The 24,660-nt window shown below is 47.1% G+C and overlaps 1 protein-coding gene across 7 annotated transcripts in view; it reads right to left on the bottom strand.

The window, feature by feature from the left end:
- The window catches only part of LOC147457976 (calcium-transporting ATPase, endoplasmic reticulum-type-like), an 86,436-nt gene that overhangs the window by 5,361 nt on the left and 56,415 nt on the right, over positions 1-24,660 (bottom strand). The gene's annotated exons all lie outside the window — the stretch shown is intronic.

Genomic DNA, 24,660 nt, shown 5'->3' with positions numbered 1-24,660 from the left:
TAGCCCGTCTTGCTGCTGCGGCAGCATCTATTCTCTCTCGCTCCCCATGAGGATCGTCTCGTGGAACGTGCAGGGACTAGGTGGGCCCCAATTTCAGCGACAGCGGGGCCGATTCCGTCAGGAGCTTCAGCGTTGCCTTGTGGGAGGAGAGATTGATCTCCTTCTACTTTAGGAGCACCATCTGTGTGAGAGCAGCATTCGGCGATGTGGTCAGATTTTGCGTGGACGATATGATACCTTTTGGTCAACTGCTTTTGGACTTGGAGGCATCCAGGGTGGGGTATGTATGACTATTGCGGATTCATTACAGCAGGCCATTGTGGGTAGAGGGATTATTGTGCAGGCAGGGCTCAGTGGATTACTATGCAGGTTCAAGGTGGCATTGTGGGCTTCCTGAACATCTATGCGCCCAATGTGGCGAGTGCTCGTGCAGAGTTTTGGTCACAGATTGTTGAGTCTTTGCCGCAGGCTGACCATTGGTGTGTAGGAGGGGACTTCAACATGTTGGAGGACCCTTCTGACAGGATAGGAGGCAGCCATGCTACTGTGCATGGAATCGAGTTAGCAGCTTGGGAGAGGTTGTGTATCACTTTGAGGGTCTCGGATACATGGCAACACTCTGGCTTTGTGAGGCCTCCAGCTAGTCTTGCCTTCTCTAGATCGGACCGCAGAGTGGGAGGAGTGAATCTATCGAGGATAGATCGCTTCTACACTAGTGACCACTTCAGTGACTTGGGGGGATCAGTGGGCATCCTGGCAGGGACATCCTTCTCGGACCATGCACCAGTGATCCTCACAGTGGCAAACAGGCACAGGAGTGGGAGCACGATGCCTCGCATCCCAGAGCGGGTCTTGTTGGACTTAGAGACAGGGTAGAGGCTCTCTGGACAGAGGGCATGCACAGCCAGGTTCTACCTGCACATAGTGGCCTTAGGCCTAGCTCAGCTTAGCCACTTTTTTCTCCAGGAGTCTCTGGCTCGCCGGGCTGCAGCGAGAGAGGAGGAGCAGCGTGTCAGACGAGGCATTGCTTCATTACAGAGGATGCAGGAGCAGCATCCAGACAGTCCATGGTTGGAGGAGCAGTTACAGCAGGCTCCACAAGAGCTTGCTAGCACAGAGGAGAGGCGTCATGAGTTTGCCTTTCACCGACAGGCATCTCAGTGGACTCAGGTGGGTGACAGAGTGACTGGTGCTTTTTTTGAGACAGTGGGACCTCGGCACTCGCATGCCAAGGTCAATCAGTTGAGGAGACCCGATGGGTCAGTTGTTTGTGAGCCCGAGGAGATGCGTGCAGTTGCTACTGACTTTTACCGTGAGTTACTATCGGCTGAGCCCCAGCCAGAGCGGCAGGATGCATGCAGGGAGCAGGTTTGGGCACAGATGCCTTGTCTTGTGACTGAGGAGATGCGCCAGAGGCTAGAGATGCCACTTCAGCTTGAGGAGCTGCACACGGCTCTTAGGGCCCTCCCTCGTGGTAGTTGTCCAGGTGAGGATGGGCTAGCTCCCAGCTTTTTCTTGGAGTACTGGGACCTGCTTGGCCCAGATCTGTGTAGTGCCTTTCAGTACATTTTGCACACAGGAGTGATGCCTGATAGCATGAGTGAGGGCCTGATTTACCTCATTCCAAAGGAGGGTGGCTCCTTGGATGAGATTCGACAGTAGCGCCCCATCACCATCCTCAACTCAGCCTACAAAATTCTTGCCAAGGCTCTGAGTTTGAGGATTCAGCCACTTTTGGAGAGCCTTATATATGGGACTCAGACAGGTTTTGTCAAGGAACGCAGTATCCTTGACAACATCTTCACTTTCTGGGAGGCTTCTGCCATGGCACGGCTCCGTGGGGAGGACCTTGTGATTCTTCTTCTCGATTTTGAGAAGGCATACGACAGAGTTGACTGGGACTTTCTAGAGGGCACTCTACGCATGATGGGCTTCTCAGATGCTTGGATCAGAGGGGTGTCAGCTTTGTACAGACAGGCTCACAGTCAGGTGCTTTTGGCAGGAGGTAGAGGTGAGCGCTTCATGCTCACACGCTCAGTCAGACAGGGTTGTCCTCTTGCCCCCTCTCTTTCTGTTCTATGCGGAGGCGATGAGCAGACTTTTGGTGTCACAGCAGGTTGGTCTGAGGGGCTTAGCACTCCCTATACGGGGGGATGAGCTTCTGGACGCTGAGTTTGCCGACGACTCAGCTTTGTACTTGGAGGGCAAGGAGGCCAATCTGCACAGATGTGAGCAGGCTTTGGAGACCTTCTGTTGTGCATCGGGCTCACTGATCAACTGGAGAAAGACAGTGGCTTTCTCGGTTGGCAGTGCTCCTGTGCCAAATTGGATGCCAGGAGAGGGTTTCAGGTGGATTCCCCCAGGGACTGCAGTTCGGTACTTGGGTTGTCAGGTTGGTTTGGACTTATCCCCCGAGCAGCAGATTGCTCCTCTTCTCCTGTCCACCAAAAGAAAGCTGCTACATTGGAGCTCAGCACGACTTTCGCTGGCTGGTAGAGTAGTAGTTGCCAACCAGGTGTTGTTGGCGACTATGTGGTACATCACTTCTTGCTGGATCTTTTCGAGTTCTTGTATCAGCCAGGTAGAAAGGCTGATCAGGAACTTCCTTTGGTCAGGACGTGACACTCAGATTGCCTGAGCCAAGGTGGCTTGGTCGGTCATCACACTTCCTTGTTCTCAGGGAGGGCTTGGGATCATTGATCCAGCACAGCACAGCAGAGCCCTTCTTCGGAAGTTCGTAGTCAGAGGACTTCTTCCAGGAGAGGAGCCCTGGAAGGAGTTCTTGCTGCAGAGGCTTCGTGCCAGGGTGCCTCAGTCAGGAGGCCCTTGGCAACCTTCGACCAGATGGATCTTTACAGAGATGCGCCGAGTTGGTTTGAGCAGGAGACTGGAGGACCGCTTTGCTGTGAGTTTGCTTCGATCTTGGGAGCTCTTACGGCGTGGCCTAGAGCAGAGACTGCCTACGTGCACGGAGGAGCGCCTACGGCAGCCCCTCGTCTGGAACCCCATGGTTAGCACTCAGAGAGGCCACTTGGTTGGTAGTTGGCCTCATGTTTCTTGGGGTCCCATGGCAGTAGGTCCAGCACGCTCTCTAGGTGACTGGCTAGAGTTCATAGGTTTGTCAGAGGAGGTGCAAGGTTTTCAGCTACAAGGCATGAGAGGGGTGCAGAGCATGTGTCAGGACATCTCAGAGTCAGTTCCAACTGAGTGGCTCACGCCTCTCAAGCCAGTAGCACCCCGGTGGATGGGAGCCTTCACACGACTGGAGGTTCTCATTTCAGTCAGGGCCTGCTCAGAGTCTGTCTCAACCCTGTTCTTCGAGCTTCAGGGTGGGGGACGACTATAGCGAGTTGCAGTAGAGGCCCCGCAGGTAGCAGAGTGTTGTGTTCAAAGGATCCGAGTAGTGGGCATCAGTGGACGGACGTGCGTCATAGACCCTGACCCAACAGTTCTTGAGACAGGACACTGGAGGCTATGGGCTTGGGAGTGTTGTCCGTTGGCACGAGTAGAGTGGGATCCTGGTGAGTGGCTATGGAGGGACCCCTTCTGTCACCACCAGGTGTATTTTTCCTGTTGCCTTCCGTAAATAAGTACTAGATATTTTTTTATTTTTTATTTTTTACTTGTTTTCCCCGGAACCCTTGAAAAGGTGCAAGTGGACATTGCATGGCCAATGTGAAACGGCTGCGGCCGAATAGGTTTCTCTCAGCGGGAGTCTTGGTCGATCAGTTTGGAACTGGTCGGGCCAGTTAGCACTGAATTCTGACGAGTATGGAAGCCTATGTGTGCCAAATGAAATCTGGGCCACTCGGAAAGTCACTTATAACTTTACAAGTCAGTGGGAACTAGAGAATTAACTCAAAAGGGGCAAACTGGACACATGGCGGCTCCAGGCAATTTTGCCACTTCCAGCATGAAGAGGGGGCGCCCAATTTGAGAGAGGAGGCTGATTTTTGAACACAAGTGACCTACAGTGTGTGTGAGTAGTGGGTGCAGGTCTACAGCTTTAATGGAAAGCTTGCCTTCTCCTTTGTCTCATGTAGCGCGATGACTTGCTCTCGTGCATCTCTCTCTCCCCTTTGGCACATATGGTAATGCCCCACTAGTTGGGCTACTCAGTTGAACATGTACAGTTCTGGGGGTTTATGCGCATTTGCCAAGGCAAGAGCCTTCTGAACAGGAACCGGATTAGCTAATTGCTAATCCCCCACAGGTACGCACAGTTCCATCGCGAAAGATTGCGAGTTCAGAGAGTTTTCTCGCGTGAAAACTCGTCCAATTCACAGGGAAACTGTCCCATTGCGCGCGGGAGCCCTTGGGACACGCGTAGGCGTCTCCTACCAGAGATACACTTCTTGGGACACATTGTGTCAGCAACAGGAGTGCAAATGGACCCGGCCAAGATAGAGATTATCCGTGATTGGCCCGATTTGAGGAATGTCCATGAAGTTAGAAGCTTCTTGGGACTGTGTTCGTACTACAGGCCGTTCATACGAAAGTTTGCAGAGGTTGCTTCCCCTTTGCATACCTTGACACAGAAAGGAGTACCTTTTTCGTGGGGACCCACAGAGGTGACTGCCTTTCGGACATTGAAAGAGAAATTGACTACAGGACAAGATTTGACTTTGCCGGACTTGCAGAAGTCATTTGAAGTATTTTGTGATGCTTGTGGTCGTAGTCTGGGTGCGGTCTTGATGCAAGAAGGCCATGTCATAGCTTACGAGAGCCGTTTGTTCTCTAGGCCGGAGATGACAACACAGATGTTCGCTCCGCTAAAAACGATCCGAAACAGCGAATTACAGCCTGCTGTGTTTTTCTGCAGGTTTAGGGTTTCGCACCTAAACTGCAAGGGAACCCCGGGGGAGCCTCGTGAGAGCCTTGGGATGCGTGTACAAGCTTTTGGGCACCCGGCAGTGAAAAACAGGGAATTACAGCCCGCTGAATTTCTGTGACAGCTCACCAGAAAGCTTCCAGATAGCGAGGGAATCCGTCCTAGACAGGTAGTTGCTTTTGACCTACAGGGGTTTTTGCGCCGTTATGCTGCCAAAATCAGGTCGAAAACCTGCGTTTTTAGCCCTTGCCAGGTTTGGACAGCTTTGTGAAAGCTTGTGTGAAGTGGTCGGATCGTCTACCTTAATTTGAATAAAGAAATACCGAAAGGGGCGCCAGTCTTTGGGGCCTACAAGGTGTCAGTCTCGTGTGCGCAGTGACATTCTAGTCGTTGGACGCAACTGTGTTCTCTTCCCTTCTCAGTGCTCTGTGTAAAGTTAACAGGTAATTGAAATAGTACCGCCCTCTACGTTGTACAGGCCGGTTACATGGTTCCATCGACGGGATAGTCACTTTTTCTTCAAAAAGTGAAGCGTGGATAGTTGTGGGTGAAAGCAACACAAAGCTTGTCGTTATGGCAGAGAAGAGAGACCAAGTACCTGAAGAGGGATCTTCCTCACATGGCACGGAGAAAGTTCCTTCAACTCTTCAAGAAGAGGACAGGTTGTTTAGAACTCAAATGCGTTGCTGCATGGACATGTTTCAGCAGTTGGCTAACAACCCAAGGATGCAGGAGTTCTTACAGGCTCCGACACAGGGTTTTCAGCCTCCTACACAGGGCATGATTGAGCCGTTGCAGGAAAAGGAGATTTCCAATGCGCAGAGGACTCATGATGCTCGAGGGAAAGCCCATGTGGTTGAGCAACTAGCGGTGTCCAATGATCCAAAGCAACTTGCTTTAGCTGGACAGGAACCAATTGTGAATGGTCAAGGGAGTAATGAACACGCTATGCGTCAGACCCTTCCATTACCTAATACTTATCCTGGTTATTTTGGAGGTGGTTCAATGTTTCAAGCTATGGCTGGACCTTCCACAGGTTATATGCCAGGGAATGTGTTCGAGACAATGCAAACAGGCATGGGTAACCCTATGTACGCGAACATGGGTGTCCAACCAGGTTTTCAGGGTGCCTATGGCCAGTTTCGAGTGCCTGGAACACAATTTGGTATGGCTGGTTTTTCGCAGCCATACGTACAAAATGCAGATATGACAGGGAAAACAGTTGATGCGAGTGCTGGAATGAACACTCATGGAGCACCACTGTTACAGGCACCTGTTTATGATAATGTGGCTCCTTTGAGTCAGCTGAAGGATTACAAGGAAGGTGGGCACGGAGTGAAGTTTAGAACTTTCAGAAGAACTGAGGATCAATTGAAGGCTTTGACCTTCATACAGCAATTCGATGCAGCTTATGCTGGAGGAAACTTCACGGAATCTTCAAAGATACGCAAGGCTGCCACTTTCTTGAAAGGGAATGCGCTTCAATGGTGGACCGCATTGTTGAACCAGGGTCAAGCCCCAACAACGTGGGTCCAATTCAAACAGCTTTTTGCGCCTGCATGGTTGACAAACACTTTTGAAGTGGATGTGATGACAGAATGGCAAGAGTTGAATGCTAAACAATGTGCGAACTTGGAAGAGTACAATAAACAATTTTGGCCCGCACTGTTGCCAGTCACCTCTTACAGGTTTGTGCCATTGTCAGAACAGATTGAGAAGTATTGTTGCGGATTGCCCAAGAAAATCAGGGACTACTGCACAAAGACTACTGTCATGAATATGTTTCAGTTGATAGAGAATGCAAGAGTGGCCAACAATCTGTCGAAGGGAGATTCCGATGGATTTAATAGCCACAAGAAAGGGTCCCAAGGCAAACAGTTTTCAGCCAAGGGCAATGTTGCAGCAAAGACTTCTGAGCCTCCCACAAAGAAGCCCTCCACTGAAGAAGGTGATACGTCCAAGAAGCAGTCTAAGTCTTCTTCGGGACGAGGACAAGGGCAAAACTTTTGAAGAACGGAAAGCTCTTAGGGAGGCCAAGAAATGCTACATTTGTGAACAGGAAGGACATTTTGCAAATGAATGCCCACAGAAGAAGTCACAGGATAAGGATGACAAGTCAGACCATAAAGGGAAGAAGCCAAAGCCAAGTGCAGCACTTGTTCCAGATTTGGTTGGAGACCAGCCAAACACAGATGCCATAGAGCTGTGCAGAGCTTGGGGCAAAGTTAGAGACCAGACAATGCTGGTTTTCTTTGATCCAGGAGCCCGTGAAAATTTCATATCACCAAAATTGGCATCAAAGTTGGGCATTCGTGTAAAGGAGATGGGTATGACAAGGGAAGCAGGTTTGGCATGCCTAGGTCATTCAGAGCCCGTTACTCCCATTTTGGGGAAGCTTCGTCTGCACATTCAGAGTTATGTCGATGCAGAAGAGTTTCATATTATGCCACTTGAGGGCTGTGATGTGTTACTGGGTATCCCATGGTGTTACAGGTTGCATGCTATGGTGGATACTTACAACAAAAAGATTACCCTTGTACATAGAGGAAAGACTCGTGTCCTTGATGTAAAGCTTAAAGGCGAGTCTGTTCCAGTTGTTTCTGCTTCTGCTATTTCATCTGTAATAAAGAATCATCTTTCTACGTACTTGATCTTTGCAAAAGAAGTACCTCAAGTTGTATCTAATTTGTCTACCTTAGATAAAGACAGGTCAACTTTTTTGAGTGGTTTCAGTGATTGTTTTTCGGACTCTTTGCCAGGGGAGTTACCTCCTGAGAGACTTGAGGATCATACCATAGATCTTGTGCCAGGTTCTAGTCCACCGAATAGACCACCATACAGGGTTAGTGCAGCCCAGCAGAAAGAGATTATGAGTCAGGTCAACGAGCTTTTAGAGAAGGGGCTGATTCAGCCCAGTTCATCCCCTTTTTGTTCGCCTGTACTCTTAGTGTAGAAGAAGGATGGTTCATGGCGCATGTGCATTGACTATCGCGCCTTGAATAAGAATACCATCAAGAACAGGTTCCCCATACCGAGGATAGATGACATTCTTGATCGTCTTGAGGGAGCGTCATTGTTTACAAGAATAGACCTAAAGAGTGGGTACCATCAGATACGCATTAGACCAAAAGATGTCCATAAGACTGCGTTCAGGACAACATTTGGTCTCTATGAGTTTCTTGTCATGCCATTTGGTCTCACAAATGCTCTTGCCACGTTTAATAGAATGATGGACATAATTTTTAGACCACATAGAAACTTCGTGGGTACCTTCTTTGATGACATGATTGTCTATTCGAAGTCAGAAGAGGAGCATAGGGATCACTTGACTGCAGTTTTCAATGAGTTACGTAAGAACAGGCTACTCATTAATGCGAAGAAGAGTGAATTCTTTTTGCAAGAGATTCACTTCCTTGGGCACATTGTTTCAAAGGATGGGGTGCGCATGGATCCCGCTAAAGTGGAAGCAATTAGGTCATGGCCAGACTTGAAGTCCGTACATGACATCGAAGCTTTCTAGGCTTATGTTCCTACTACAGGAGGTTCATCCGAAATTTTGCTGAGATTGCTTCTCCACTCCATGCACTACAAGGAAAAGGAGTTACTTTCAAGTGGACAGCCAAGGAAATTTTAGCGTTCAAACACTTGAAAGAGAAGCTGACTTCAGATCCGGTAATCATTTTGCCAGATCTTTCAAAACCTTTTGTGGTTCAGTGTGATGTGTGTGGCCATAGTCTTGGTGCAGTTCTAATGCAGAATGGCCGAGTAGTAGCATATGAGAGCAGAATTCTTTTGAAGACTGAAAGAAACTTGCAAGTCTATGAGAAAGAATTGCTGGCAGTAATTCATGCTCTCACTAGTTGGAAACACTATCTGCTAGGGGCTGATTTTGTTGTCCAAACGGATCATCAAACCTTGCGATATTTTCTCACACATACGAAGTTGTCTGAGAAGCACATGCGATGGGCAAACATCTTGTCAATGTTCCATTTTCAGATTGTGCATGTGCAAGGGAAAAAGAACGTGGTGGCTGATGCGTTGTCACGAAAGCCCCAAATTTCAGCAGTGTCAGTTCCGTACCATTGTGAACTAGACGAAATGAAGACACAATATGCTGAAGATTCAGATTTTGCAAGGATCTATGACCAGCTTGTTGATGGGCAACATCATGAGCACTATATGCTTAAGAACGACTTTCTCATGATGCATGGAAAGTTATGTGTTACTAAATAGTTACGGCCAAAGATTTTGATGGAAAGTCATGCTCCACCTTATGCTGGGCATCGTGGAATTGATGCGACCGTGAAAGGGGTTGAGGCATTCTTCTATTGGCCAACTTTACGTCAAGATGTTGACACATTTGTAAGATCATGCTTAGTATGCCAAAAAGTCAAATTTGACAGACAAAAGCAACCGGGATTATTGCAGCCATTGCCGATCCCAGATAGGCCATGGGAAAGCATAGCAATGGACTTTATCTTTGATCTTCCAAGGACGCAAACAGGCAATGATGGGATTTGGACTATCATTTGTAGGTTCAGTAAGCAGGCCCATTTCATTCCTGTGAGGAAGAAGATAAAGCCAGAACACATGGTCAAGATATTCATGAGCAATATCTTTAAATATCACGGGATGCCTCAGTCAATTGTCAGTGACAAGGATCCACGTATGACGAGTCTTTTCTGGAAGGCATTGTTTGAGAACATAGGCACTACGCTAAAGTTCTCTTCTTCGTTTCATCCGCAAACTGATGGACAGTCAGAAGAGGCAAATTCTACTGTTCTGGACCTGCTCAAATGTTATGTGTCAAAGCACAAGGCAACTTGGGAACATCATCTTCCATTGGTTGAATATGCTTACAATAACACTGTGCATACGTCAACAGGTAAGGCACCATTTGAGATAGTCAAAGGAGGGAAGAAAGTCCCGCCCATTTTGCAGACTAAGGACAAGATTTTTGAGGCAGACAAGTATGTGCAAGATATGGATGAAACATACAGGAAGATAAAGATTGCTCTTGAGAAGACTCAGGCTAAGCAAAAGAAAGCTGCTGATCATCACCGTCGTGAACTTGTATTTTCACTTGGTGATTGGGTGCTTTTGCGCTTTGAAAAGGCCAGGTTAAGGAAAAGGAAAGGCAAGGAACGCTTGTTTCCTAAGCTCAGTATGCGATATTATGGTCCTTTTCGGATTTCAAAAAATATCAACGATGTAGCTTACAGGTTAAAGCTACCAGAAGGCTGGAAAATACATAATGCTTTTCATGTCAGCCTTCTAAGACCCTTTGTTGGTGATGTGCCAGAGAATATGCTTGATGAGGAACAACCCGAAGTTGAAGAATTGGATGAAATCCTTGTTCCTGAACAAATATTGGCACATAAAGAAAGAAAGGTTAGAGAAAAGGTTGCAAGACGCTATTTGGTGAAGTTCAAGAACTATCCATCCTTGGATGCCAAATGGATGGAAGAGTCTGAATTGCTTGATTCACCTCAGCTATTGCAATTGTATCTTGAAGCCTTTCAGATGGAACCCACAGTGACTTGATGTAGACTTTTTGGAGCAAGGCCAGAGCATGGTTCATGATGCTCAAGAGAGTAGTTAAGCAATTGTATCTACTCTTTCCATACAGAATTTAGCTAGAGAAGTTTGTGCTTTAGAGTACACTAGAAGGCTTCTATGCTTGATATATGTGTCGTAGCCAGGTTGGTGGGATTGTTTAATTGTCCAACGCTACATTTCCGAAAGCATGTATATCTTGGATTCCCATCATAGAATATGTGTCATATCAACGGATACCGCATGTATTATTGGCATGCAAGCGAGGTCGCTTGCAGTATTTCAAGGGTGGGGTGTGTCACCAGGAGGTGTATTTTTCCTGTTGCCTTCCGTAAATAAGTACTAGATATTTTTATTTATTTTTATTTTTACTTGTTTTCCCCGGAACCCTTGAAAAGGTGCAAGTGGACATTGCATGGCCAATGTGAAACGGCTGCGGCCGAATAGGTTTCTCACAGCGGGAGTCTTGGTCGATTAGTCTGGGACTGGTCGGGCCAGTTAGCACTGAATTCTGAGGAGTATGGAAGCCTGTGTGCGCCAAATGAAGTCTGGGCCACTCGGAAAGTCACTTATAACTTTATAAGTCAGTGGGAACTAGAGAATTAACTCAAAAGGGGCAAACTGGACACATGGCGGCTCCAGGCAATTTTGCCACTTCCAGCATGAAGAGGGGGCACCCAATTTGAGAGAGGAGGCTGATTTTTTAACACAAGTGACCTACAGTGTGTGTGTGTGAGTAGTGGGTGCAGGTCTACAACTTTAATGGAAAGCTTGCCTTCTCCTCTGTCTCATGTAGCGCGATGACTTGCTCTCGTGCATCTCTCTCTCCCCTTTGGCACATATGGTAACGCCCCACTAGTTGGGCTACTCAGTTGAACATGTACAGTTCTGGGGGTTTATGTGCGTTTGCCAAGGCAAGAGCCTTCTGAACAGGAACAAGATTAGCTAATTGCTAATCCCCCACAGGTACACACAGTTCCATCGCGAAAGATTGCGAGTTCGGAGAGTTTTCTCACCTGAAAACTCGTCCAATTCACAGGGGAACTGTCCCATTGCGTGCGGGAGCCCTTGGGACATGCGTAGACGTGTTCGCTCCGCTAAAAACGATCCGAAACAGTGAATTACAGCCTACTGTGTTTTTCTGCAGGTTTAGGGTTTCGCACCTAAACTGCAAGGGAACCCCGGGGGAGCCTCGTGAGAGCCTTGGGATGTGTGTACAGGCTTTTGGGCACCCGACAGTGAAAAACAGGGAATTACAGCCCGCTGAATTTCTGTCACAGCTCACCAGAAAGCTTCCAGATAGCGAGGGAATCCGTCCTAGACAGGTGCTTTTGACCTACACGGGTTTTTGCGCCGTTATGCTGCCAAAATCAGGTCGAAAACCTGCGTTTTCAGCCCTTGCCAGGTTTGGACAGCTTTGTGAAAGCTTGTGCGAAGTGGTCGGATCGTCTACCTTAATTTGAATAAAGAAATACCGAAAGGGGCGCCAGTCTTTGGGGCCTACAGGGTGTCGGTCTCGTGTGCACAATGACATTCTAGTTGCTGGACGCAACTGTGTTCTCTTCCCTTCTCAGTGCTCTGTGTAAAGTTAACAGGTAATTGAAATAGTACCGCCCTCTACGTTGTACAGGCCGGTTACACCTTCTCTTCTGCAGACCACCCAGGAGTCCCGTTCTTTCAGTACACTGTTCGACTGGGACGTCATATACTAGCAGCACAGAGAGAGGCCCTCCCCGCTGCAGCACGTCATTGGCAGGAGGGTCTCACAGTCGAGTTCTTGGCAGACTTTTGGGAGAGGTTGTGGGACTCCAGACAGCCGAGGCGAGTCACCTTGTTTCAGTGGCTGGTCGCACACAGAGCCACAGCAGTAGGGAGCTAGCTAGTGCATAGTGGTCTCTCGGCCACATGTGTAGCTTGTGACCATTTGGTGGAGAGTCAGCGTCACTGTCTTTGGGACTGTCCCTCGGCCCAGCAGGTGTGGCTACGAGTTCTTCGGCTGATGCCTGCTCTCTCCACGGCTCGTCAGTACACTTGGGGGGCAGCGGCTTGGTCCACCCTCACGGGCCCGGCACTTCAGTTTGAGCTATCTTCCACCAGCAGGATGATAATGATGCAGGGGGGGCGACCTACACTCCAGCCTGCTACAGAGCTTACTCCACAGGAGTGGTGCAGTGAGAGAGAGGAGTGTTGGGAGCTCATCAATGGCCTGACACTTTGGTTCATCTGGCGGGCCCGCTGTTTCCGCATCTTTGAGGCTCGCCCTGTTCCACCAGCAGAGAGTGTTCGTGACTTTTGGCTAGAGCTGATCCATACTCTCAGAGGACAGCTTGAGGGACTACAGGGCAGCTCCGACCGCATGCGGGAGCGCCGCGAGGCTTTCCTTCGACTCTGGCGCCCTGGGCCTTTCTATACCATAGTCCAGGGGGTGCTCAGATGGCACTACTGTCCACCTGTGTGGCTCTTCCCTCCTCCCATCTCTTGATTTAGCCTCATTGTATATATGCTGTTTTTTCATTGGGAGAGTCTCCCCATCATGCTTGTTGTAGCCCTCTCTTGTAGAGGTCGTTGTAGCCCTATTGGCAGTTTTCATTAACTAATAGAAGGATCTTTTTCTAGGAAAAAAAAAAAAAACTCAATTGTGAGACCCTCCTCCTGCCAATGAGGTGCTGCAACAGGACGAGCCTCTCTCGCTGCCAGTATGTGTTGTCCCAGTCGAACACTGTACTGAAAGAAAGGGACGCCTGGATGGTCTGCTGAGGAGAAAGGGTCCCTCCAAAACCACTCTCCAGGATCCCACTGTACTCGTGCCAGTGGACAGCTCTCCGAAGCCCACAGTCTCCAGTGGCCAATCGCAAGAGCTGTTGGGTCACGATCTATGACACAAATCCTCCCGCAATTGCCCACCACTCGGATCCTCTGAAAACAGCACTCTGGCACCTGTGGGGCCTCTATTGCAACTCGGTGTAAGCGTCTCCCACCCTATAGCTCAAAAAACAGGGAGGATACAGTCGCTGAGCAAGCCTAAACTGAGATCAGAACCTCCACTCGCGTGAAGGCCCCCATCCATCTGGGCGTTGCTGACTCGAGAGGTGTGAGCCACTCCAGAATTTTCGTACAGTTGCCACGCAAGACTTTCAGTGTGTGTGTGTGGGTCCTGCTTAATTTCAATCCTTTAGCATTTCAAGATACCCAACTCTACCAGAAGTTGCATTCCGAAGGAAGATGTCAGAAACCATATAACTTCGGGAAAAGTTTTTCTTGAAAGCTTGTCAAGTCCTTGGAAGTGTGCGGCTTGGTAGCTGTAGACATCAACATCTGCATGGCACTGCTTTTGAGAAAAACAGTGACTCAAAACAAATCAGGATCCTTCTCTTGCAAGTGATCGTTATGGCTTATGTCCTCTAAGCCATGAGCGGTGAAGACGGGAGCGCGCCTGATGCGCGATGAAGTAAGGGAGGGAGTGGCTAATAAGTCCGCGGTCGGAGCACGACCTAAAATTTCCAATGTGTTGGGGTATAAAGCCCAATGTGGTCGCCCAGGTAAGTGGGCGGGCCGCCAGGTATGTACACATATTCTTTTGTAAAAACCTAATAAGAACTCATTATGCTCTACACATTACAGTAGAGCGAGTTCACCATATCGTCATGCTCTTCTTCTCGCACTCTCTCTCGCGTCGCACTTCCGCTCGTACTCCTTCAACTGGTATCAGAGCTCAGATCGAGGCTCGGGGCAGCACTGCAAGAGGGTAGAGTCACCAGCTTAGATTGGAGTGAAATTCGACAGGCGAAGACACGGCCCCAAATCCTGTGGGATAGCCCGAAGGAGTTGGTGTTCTCAGAATTTCATTCTGAGGTCATTTCGGCCACCGTTCGGCTTCGACAAAGGTCTGCGCAGGCCATTTTCGACTACGTGGTCTCGGCGGGTGCAGATCCGACTCTGCAAATTTGGGGTTTTCGGCCTACGACTGCAGGTGCTGAGGATATCGACACTCCCAGAGTGTTGATTTGTGGCTGTCTACACATCGAAGGACGGCTCACAGTTCTTGGAGGCGTGTCACCTACGACACGGGCGCATCTACACACAGACTGTAGGCGACATCCACTAGTTCATCAAGTAGCTTGTGTTTGCTGCTTGATATTCCAGATTTCATCCTGACATTGCAGGTACTTCCACATGGGATGTATTGTCAGAGATGATGTATGTCTGTTGAAGGTTTGCTGGCTGTGAGTCATGCAGCAAACAACCGCCGCAGCGGTTAAAGCATATAGTGGGAAATTTGTGGATGTATGACTTTGTGGAAAGTCTATGTACTGTCAGATTTACTGCAGCCTTTGTTGAGGGTCGAGTGAGGTTTTATTGAGCTGGGGGATTCTCGAATGTTGAGATCCTTTCGGTGATACAGGTCTTGGAGCGATCCCTCGAGCACCCTTAGATAGGCAGCTAGGATGTATTGACTGTGAGTTAGACAATTGGGATTGCATCTTTGTTTTACTGCCGTTGAGGCATTGTCACAGTCTATGCTTACAGGACAGTGACAGGACAGTGAGAGACAGTACAGGTGCAGGACAGGTTTACCCGCAGCTTACAGTGTCAGAGAGAGTGTTTTTTGAGCTGTTTTTTGGTCTATTTTTAGTACACAAGAGCCATTTTACAAAGGAGACTCTGCCGAAATTTATGCAGAATCTGAAGCTTTCTTGGTTCATTTGACAAGTTGATATTGGTTCAGAGGTCAATTTACAGGGGAAACTCTGCCGAATTTTTCCACGAAAGTAAACCACTGTGAAGCGTAGCTATGGCTGGATCACAGGACACTGCTCTTTACAATATCAAGAAGCTCGATGAAACCAATTTCCCATTGTGGAAGAAGCAGATTTGGCACGTGTTGGTACAAAAGAAGCAGATAAAACCTATAAAGCTCAAGGGGATTAAACCAGAAGATATGGACGAAGATGAATGGAACGAAATGGATGAATTGGCACTTTCTACCATTATGCTGACTTTGGCAGAAAGCGTTTACTTCAATGTAGCAGACGAGATGTCGGCTTATCAAACATGGTTAAAGCTGAGTGATCTTTATGAGAAGCAGAGTGCAGCTTCACAGGTATACTGGCTTAAGAAGCTTGTTGACTTGAAGATGAAAGAAGGGACACCTATGTCCAATCATCTGAATGAATTCAACACAATCTATAGTCAGTTGTCAGCTCAAGGTGTCAAGTTTGATGAACCTGTTAGAGCTATGTTCCTGTTGATCACATTGCCGGAAAGTTGGGACACTTTTCGCACAGCTTTGAGTAATTCTGCACCTCCAGATAGTTTGAACATGGTAGGTGTAGAAGGAAGTCTGCTTACTGAAGAAACCAATAGAAAGACAATGGACAAAGGCAAAGGAACAGCCTTAGTTGTCAGGGGAAGGACCAAAGAAAAGTACAAAGGTGGAAAGAGGAATCAGTCTCGTAGCAAGTCCCGCAGTGCTAAAGGCAAGAGTGACATAGAATGCTACCATTGTGGCAAGAAGGGTCACATGAAAAGAGACTGCAGAGAATGGAAAGCAAAAAAAGGCAAAGAGAAAGCTGAAGACCATGGTGAGAAGAACAAGTCCTCAGTGAAGATTCAAGAAATAAATGTGACAAACACTGTTGCAGAGGATGACAGTCTCGTGTCAGGAGACATCTACTTCTTGAAGAATACAATGGACTCAGCTCTTCTTACAACATCTGATGGAAATGCACTGAGTGACAAGATTATACACTCAGGGGCATCACTTCATGAGTCTCCAAACAAGGAGTGGTTTACTTCTTATGTGACCACTAAAGATCATGTTCGGCTAGGCAATGGGCAGACATGTGAGATTTTAGGTGTTGGAGATGTTCAATTGAAGTTTCAGAATGGCTCTTCTTTCACGCTGAAGAATGTGAGACATGTTCCCTCAATTACAAAGAGCTTGATCAGCACAGGTTTACTTGATGATGCTGGCTACGTCACCATTTTTGGATAGAAAATGTGGAAGATATCCAAGGGTTCTATGACAGTAGCACATGGAGTAAAGTCCGGAGGACTTTACATGATTTATGTATCAAATGTCTCTAAAAATGTAATCAATGTAACCGAGCAACCGAACGTTTCTTTGTGACATAGCCGGTTAGGACATATGTCCAAGAAGGGAATGGAAATCTTGTCTCGTTCTGGTTATTTGCCTGGCTTTTCATTTAATGATTTTGAATTCTGTGAACATTGTCTGTATGGTAAGCAAACACAGCAGCCACATAAGCATAGAAGCAGTAGAAGAGATACACAGTTGGCACTTGTTCATAGTGATTTGTGTGGACCTATGCCTAATCTATCTCTAGGGGGAGCTTCTTACTTTATGACATTTATAAATGATTACTCGAGGAAAGTATGGGTTTACTTTCTCAAGCACAAGGATGAAGCGTTTAGTGTTTTCAAAACGTTTGTGACACTTGTGGAGAACCAGAGTGGCAAGAAGCTTAAATGCTTACGCACTGACAATGGTGGAGAGTATGTTTCAAAGGCCTTTCAGGACTTTTGTGAGTCAAAAGGTATAAAACGTGAACTTACTGCTCCTTACAATCCTCCTCAAAATGGTGTTGCTGAGAGGATGAATAGGACCATACAAGAGAAGGTCAGAAGTATGTTGTCTAATGCATAGCTGCCAAATGGGTTTTGGGCTGAAGCTGTATCAACAACTGTTCATCTTGTAAATAGATCTCCTAGCAAGGTTTTGCAGAAGGATTCAGTGCCAGAGATGGTATGGTCAGGAAAAATGCCCTCATACAAGCATCTCAGAGTCTTTGGCTGTGAGGCATATACTCACGTTCCAAAGGAATTTAGGAACAAACTTGAGCCAAAGAGTAGAAAGTGTATCTTTCTAGGCTATGGTAATTCTGGTGAGATGGGGTACAGACTTTGGGATCCCGAATCCAGAAAGGTTATCCGCAGCAATGATGTTCACTTTAATGAATCCAAATATCATTCTAAACCAGAGAGGGTTGAGGAGATTAGAAGAGTTGTCTTCCAAGAAGATGGACCTGCACGTGCAAGACAAAATGTCAGGGTTCAAGAGGAGCAAGGACAGGATAGATTGGAACCACAGGTTGTGGCTGAGCCTGAGCCACCTATTGTGCGTAGATCTGGACGTGTCACGCGACCTCCTGATAGGTTTGTTCCATCTATGAACTATGTCATGTTGACTGATTGCAATGAGCCTTCATGTTACAAGGAAGCAGTGCAAATGAAGGACTCCGGGAATTGGCAATTGGCCATGCAGTCAGAGATGACAGCTCTGCATAAAAACCAGACATGGAAGCTAGTTAAATTACCACGAGGCAAAAAAGCTCTACCCTGTAAATGGGTTTACAGGTATAAGATCACCGCTCATGATAGTCAGCCAAAGTACAAAGCAAGGCTTGTTCCCAGGGGATTTAAGCAAGAACAAGGCATTGACTTTGATGAAGTCTTCTCTCCGGTGGTCAAAATGACTACATTGAGATGCTTTCTTGCATTGGTTGCCATATTAGATTTGGTGTTGCACCAAATGGATGTCAAGACAGCGTTCTTGCATGGTGATTTAGATGTGGAAATTTACATGCAGCAGCCAGAAGGGTTTGTTGAGAAAGGCAAGGAAGATTGGGTATGCCAGTTGTTAAAGAGTCTTTATGGCTTAAAACAATCACCGAGGGCATGGTACCATAAATTCCACAAGTTTATGCTTTCTCAAGGCTACAAACGTAGTGAGTTCGATCACTGTCTATATACAAAGAAGGCTTAGGATGGCAGTTGGCTGATCCTTATTTTGTATGTGGATGACATGTTGATTGCTGGCAAGCACTTGGAAGAAATTTCAGCTTTGAAGTCAAAGACGGCAAAATCGTTTGACATGAAAGACATGGGTGAGGCAAGTCATATACTTGGTATGCGCATTGAGAGAGACAGATCAAAGAAGTTTATTTGGTTATCTCAAACAGAGTATATTGACAAGGTTTTGCAACGTTTCAATATGGAGAAGGGAAAGGCATTGAGTGTTCCATTGTCACCATATGTGAAACTTAGCAAACAAGATTGTCCTGTGTCTGAGGAAGAACAGGCTGAAATGGATAAGATTCCATATGCGTCTGCAGTGGGTAGTTTGATGTATGCAATGATTGCTACTCGCCCAGACATTGCATTTGCAGTGGGAGTAGTAAGTCGATACATGTCAAACCCAGGCAAGAAACATTGGGAGGTAGTGAAAGGAATATTGAGATACCTGAAAGCTACAAAGAGTATGCGTATATGCTATGGGAGTCAGGAGCTAAGTGTAAAGGGTTTTACAGACTCAGATTATGCAGGTGACTTAGACAACCGAAGGTCTACGTCAGGGTATGTCTTTACATTGGCTGGTGGAGCAGTATCATGGCGGTCTAGATTACAAGATTGTGTTACTCAGTCTACTACAGAGGCTGAATATGTTGCAGCATCAGAGGCATGCAAAGAATCAATTTGGCTTAATCGACTAGTAACAGATTTGGGAATCAAAGAAGAGATGCCTGTGTTATATTGTGATAGTCAAAGTGCTATACAATTGGCTCGCAATCCAGTTTATCACTCAAAGACAAAGCATGTGGATGTGAAGTATCATTTCATCAGGGAAATGCTCGAGGATAAGCAACTTCAGCTTGTCAAAGTTCACACCACAGAAAATCCTGCTGATCTACTTACAAAAGGACTTCCCTCAGAGAGCTTTGCGCATTTTCGCAAGCAGTTAGGTGTAGGGTAGTACATCACTTCTCTACATCTCTTGTATATTAGCTTGTATAGTAGCTTCTCTCACACTTAAAGTACCACATTGGACTTTAAGTGGGAGGTTGTTGGGGTATAAAGCCCAATGTGGTCGCCCAGGTAAGTGGGCGGGCCGCCAGGTATGTACACATATTCTTTTGTAAAAACCTAATAAGAACTCACTATGCTCTACACATTACAGTAGAGTGAGTTCACCATATCGTCGTGCTCTTCTTCTCGCACTCTCTCTCGCGTCGCACTTCCGCTCGTACTCCTTCACAATGAACTTTGGAAGTGCGATCTTGCTCTGTCTACTCTTTGGAAGGACCGGTATGCTTTCAGAAAAGCACACGCTTGATGCTCTGATACCACTGTCACAAGACAGGCACCACGTGCCAATAGAAAAGAACAGACTGAACAGACTTTTAGTACTTCAATAAAAAAACAGAACTGAGAGAGAGAGAGAGAGAGAGAGAGAGAGAGAGAGAGAGAGAGAGAGAGAGAGAGAGAGAGAGAGAGAGAGAGAGAGAGACGACACGCGACACGGAGTGGCAAAATTTCACCCAGAGAGTATTGGTCCCAAACCTTGGCGACCCTTTTGGTATTTCTTTATATTGCATCAACACAATACAAGCTGATACTCCACTCTGCACCTTCTCCCGGAAGCATGCCAAAGAATGAGCCCTAACCTCATATTTAAAGTCCCTTGGCTTGAAAAGCAGCTACAGTGAAAAGCCTTCAAAACTCAAAAGCTTCTGATCCAAAAGCAATGCAAAAAAGCTGCCAGCGTAAATCACGGAAATCCGTATAGTCCTACCACATCAGCACTGCCAGCGTAAAAAGCGAAAATCCATACAGTTCTGCCACATCAGCACTGCCAGCATGAAAAGTGGAAATCCATACAGTTCTGCCACATCAGTAGTCAGCAAATTTTCCGGAAATCTATTGTTGCTTCTGCTTCTTCTAGGGTTTAGGCCCCTCGATCGGTAGCTCTGTTCTTCAGTAGGTCGACACGTTAGCAGTTTGTTCCCCCCCCCCCCCCCTCTACTTTTTTTCTTGGCACTAGGATCTTTCTAAGAAGAGAGAAGAAAAGCGATCTTACTTTATGCTATTTTAAAGTTTAGTTTTACAGAGAGAAATTTTTGCACTGTTCTAGAGAGAGAAAATCTGTGATAAAGAGAAAATAAAAAATCCAGGTTAAGAGAGAAAATCAGCACTCACTACAAAGAGTGGAGAGAATCTTGGGACTTGGCTCCCTCTTTCAAGTATTATGGCGTTGTCTCTCATCATATCCGAGGATCTTCAACAGAAAATCGACGATTGTGTTGAGGTTCTCTCTCTCAAGGCGTTGTCAGCTAGCGAGTTGGATGTACCTACGCCCTTGTCAACATTCGCAAGTGGCTAAAGTGTACTCTAGCCGCTTTGCATCAAGACACAATGGAGGACATCATCCTACTCGATAGAGACATTTTCATTGCTATCTTCTCATCACAAGAGCTTGCGTCCAGAGCCGTCAGCCACACTCCTCTCAGCTTCGGTTGGCTTTTTTGCATCCGTGGTACGAGCATTTTACATTAGTTGCTTTTGAGGACAAGCATCAGGTGCCGACATGTCTTGTAAAAATAGCTTTTCCAAAGTTGCTTGCACAATTTTGGTTGCCAAACATGTTGAGGCAAATGGATCCTATCTTGGCATACCATTCATGTGTTTAGTACAGATCGAGACATTTTTGTCATCTATAAAGATAGCTACCACCCCTTCCACAATCTTTCCCTTTGAGTGGAAAGGGGTATTACTTTTAGGTGCAGCGGAATGATTGTTTGAACTTTGCTCAAGATGAGTGCTCCATAATGTGCTCAAGGTTCCTTTTTGTTCTTATGGAAGGGAGAGCCTTCCGGTCTTAATGAGAGAGTGCAATGATCACAAACAAAGTGAATGGACACTGTGCGTGCAAGTGTATGAGACTGAGAGATAGAGAGAGAAGACAATACGACACCGGAAAGTTGTAAAACCCTCCTCCAAGGGCCCCACTCTCTATGGCGAGAGCGGTCTACTTATGATTGCACAAATCTCTACAATGCTTGGACTTGCCGACGATGTCGACGACAATGAGGACGACGACGAGACGGGCTGAAATCTGAAACTGCTAAGGGCTGAAATCTGCAAATCTTTATCTGCTGAATTCTGACTCTATGTCGATGACGATGTCAATGGCGACGATGCGACGACGACGCAGTGAAAACGCAGATGCTGAAATCTGCGATTTCTGGGCTGAAACTGTAAACCTTGCGGAAACTGACCGTGCGGCGAGGAACTGTTGCAGGAAGGCGAGATCTGTGAGGTTCAGGGCTTGATTTGCGGTGTCTAAGGGCTGAAAACTGAAAACACTGATGGTTCTTGGTGTTCCGTAGCGATAAATCTGCAAAATACTGGGGCTGATCTGCAAATCAGAAACGCTAAGGCTGAAAATGGTTCTGCTGTCGCCAGATATTTTGCAAATGCAAAACGCTAGGCTGATCTGCTTCTTGCTATCGCCAGGAATCTGCAAGATCCAAAAACGCTGGCTGATCTGGTCCAAAACGCTAGGTTGATGCTATAAAGCAAAAACGCTAGGCCTCTTGGGGGTTCTGCTGAGAAGTTGCCTGTTGAGCCTGTGCTCCTGCTGCCTCTTCTGCCAGAGAGTGCTAGCGCTAGGTTTCTATATATACAAACTTAGCAAAATTGCCCTACCTACTTTCCAACAAAAGTCACTTAAAAATAATAAGTGAAAAATGTCAAAAATAGGGAAAATAGGCCTATGTACTATAAAAATGCTGCTGATGGGATCTGACTGGAATCTGATGGTCATGCTGTGTGCAACCAGAGGATATGCATCTAATCTAAGTGTCTGGACATGCACAGTCTGCGAACAGACTCACAAAAGTGCCAGATCACTTCCTATTCTAGACTGACTTGATTGAACTGAACCCTGATCATGCTGTAGCTTGTCCACGGACACATAGGGTTGGATATGTCACGTGACAATTACACTCGCAGAGGATTGTGGTTTAGGCAAGCCACACCATTGCCTCATACCAATGCCTTAGGTGCCATGAGATGGGGCATCTAGTGAGGGATTGCCCTAAAGGGCGACGGCAGAGAAAAAGGGTTGCAAGTAGGGATAGTTCTCACAGCCACAATAGACCGAGCAGAGTTCTGCACAACAGCGGGGCCCTGCACAACATGATAAAGATCAGAGGGGTCAAAGTCAGCAACAGCAGAGTGCTCATAAGCAACACAAAGGTTGATTGCACACAGCAACAAAGACAGAACGAGACAAGCACATCCTATCCTTGTTTACAGACGGGTAGTGAGATAGAGATTGGAAAAGGAGCAACCCCCGCCAGACCTCGTAAGGAGAGGTTACCAGATCAGAATCGAGATGAAGTCTCAAAGCAGCGGGACAGAGGGATAGAGAAACACCAGCAATCGATAGCAGTTCAGGAGCAGCTTGAGTTGCCCTTGGCGTTACGTCCCTTGACATCAGGATGGGCGTCTGCAGTATGTCCGGCGAGTGTGAATGTGGAGTCTGGAGGGGTAGGCAGCAATTCCTCCAGGGATTGAAGCGGGTTGGCGAAGCCAATCTCGTGCGGAGAAGCTATGTGTGAAGCCATGTCCGTGAAGATAGTAACGGTGGAGAAGTCCTCGTCCAAAGGAGGTGTGAGAGCAGGAGCATGGGATAAGGGCTTTGACGAGGGCAAGAGAGAGGGCTGATGCGGGGGATCTGGCAAGTGGATGCCCCATAGAGAAGTTCCCCCACCCTTATATGGGCTGTCAGGTCGATTTAGGTAACCGCCCAGCTGCCCTCCCCTTTGCTAGGGTTTGCTATGGGTGCCCTAGGCAAGGGACCGCCCTCTGGGCTATTTTTGTCCTGCCCTGATCTGACCAGCTAACGGCCTGCCACTGCCCAAGAGGCATTGCAGCCCAACGCCCAAAGGGGTGTTTCCCCTTGTAGGCACCACCCAAGGGCATCGCCCTCATGAGGCACAGCCCCTTCTATGGAGCAGGCAAAGCAATCATGGCAGAGTAAACGCCCTGCGGCTCCTCCTCCCTAGTGTGGTCATACGGCATGCTGCTGAATGTGCAAAAACCATCGCGGAGCATAGTCAGGTCTACTGATGGTTTGTGCCAAGGGCATGGCAGATGACCACACACCAACCCTTGTGGTAGAGACTAGCCCGTTTGGCTGGAGGCTCCCGCGAGCCCATATTGGCTCTATTGCTGGGAGGTGAGCCTGATGTCCACTCACTATGCGTGTCTAGGTGTGAGTTTGGCGTGCGTCATGTCATGTGTGCAGGATGGATCCAGCAAGGGACTAGCACCAGGGTAGGCCAGTTCAGCATACTGTTGGATCTCTTGGAGATTCAATCTCACAAGTGCCTCTTATATCAGGCACTACTGAGGGGGAGCACGATAGTGAATCTTCTCAGTTTGCAAATGAGTTTGACTATTCGACAGGTTTTACAGTACCAGTACATGCCCCATAATTTGAGATCTTGCTTGCACGGTTCTTTGGAGTTGGTACATGGAGATTTGCAGATGTCTCTTTGAGGAGTGGGCCACTATGCGTCTACCATGTTTTTCTTGCAATTGTCAAGAACACGTCACATTTTCCTTGGTCCAGAGATAGTCCCATGATCAAGTTCACAGTGCAGGTTTTACATGAGGACTCCTTTTGGACGAGGGAGGCTGTTTATGATACCATACAAGAGCAAACAATGGTTGAGGCCAAATACTTTATGGAGATCAAACAATTTGCAGATTTGGTTGAGAGTCAGTTTAGTGAGGCCTTGGGGAAGTTGGTTTAGTCAGAGAGATGTACCTTCCCTTGGCTTTTGAGGTGGTCTACGAGTGGGTCCCTCTTGCCTCTCTTATAGTATGGTTGTGCCATAGATCTCCATCCTTTTTTGGGGTACATCATTAGGAAATGTTAAGAGTGGATGTGAATGATTTTGGAGGCATGGCCTAGGGGTTTCACAGTCCCTTAGCTTTTGTGAGCTGCTACAGCGGATGCATTATATCAATCAAACACACAGCACTGGACTTTGAGGTTTTTACGAATGCTTTATATCAGTCAAATACATAACACTGAACTTTGAGGCTTTTGCTACATCGCTTGAGTTGGACAAAGCTTTGGGCACATTTTTGTAGACTTGATCACAATCCCAGAAGCTACATTTCACCACCTACTTAGAGTACCTTCATACCTAGATGTTTCCTGTGGTTTGTTTTGGGACTTTTCCCATGATCTCATTGTATATCTTCTCATATTACTTGTATATGGGCCTATGGTCGATTTTGTGTAATGCTAAGGATCAAAGCCCTACTTTTATTGCAAAAAAAACAAAAAAAGACGAGTCTCTAGAGAGAGAAAATCAATGCACAGCAAACAAGATTCTATCTTTAACAAAGAGATTGGAATGGACCACCTTTCTAGAGAGAGAAAGTCTGCGCGACTG

Source organism: Adiantum capillus-veneris, chromosome 5, assembly GCF_014529385.1.
Source record: "Adiantum capillus-veneris isolate H3 chromosome 5, ASM1452938v2, whole genome shotgun sequence".
Lineage (NCBI taxonomy): Eukaryota > Viridiplantae > Streptophyta > Polypodiopsida > Polypodiales > Pteridaceae > Adiantum > Adiantum capillus-veneris.
Note: the sequence above shows the minus strand (reverse complement) of the source record. Positions and strands in the feature narration are given on the sequence as shown.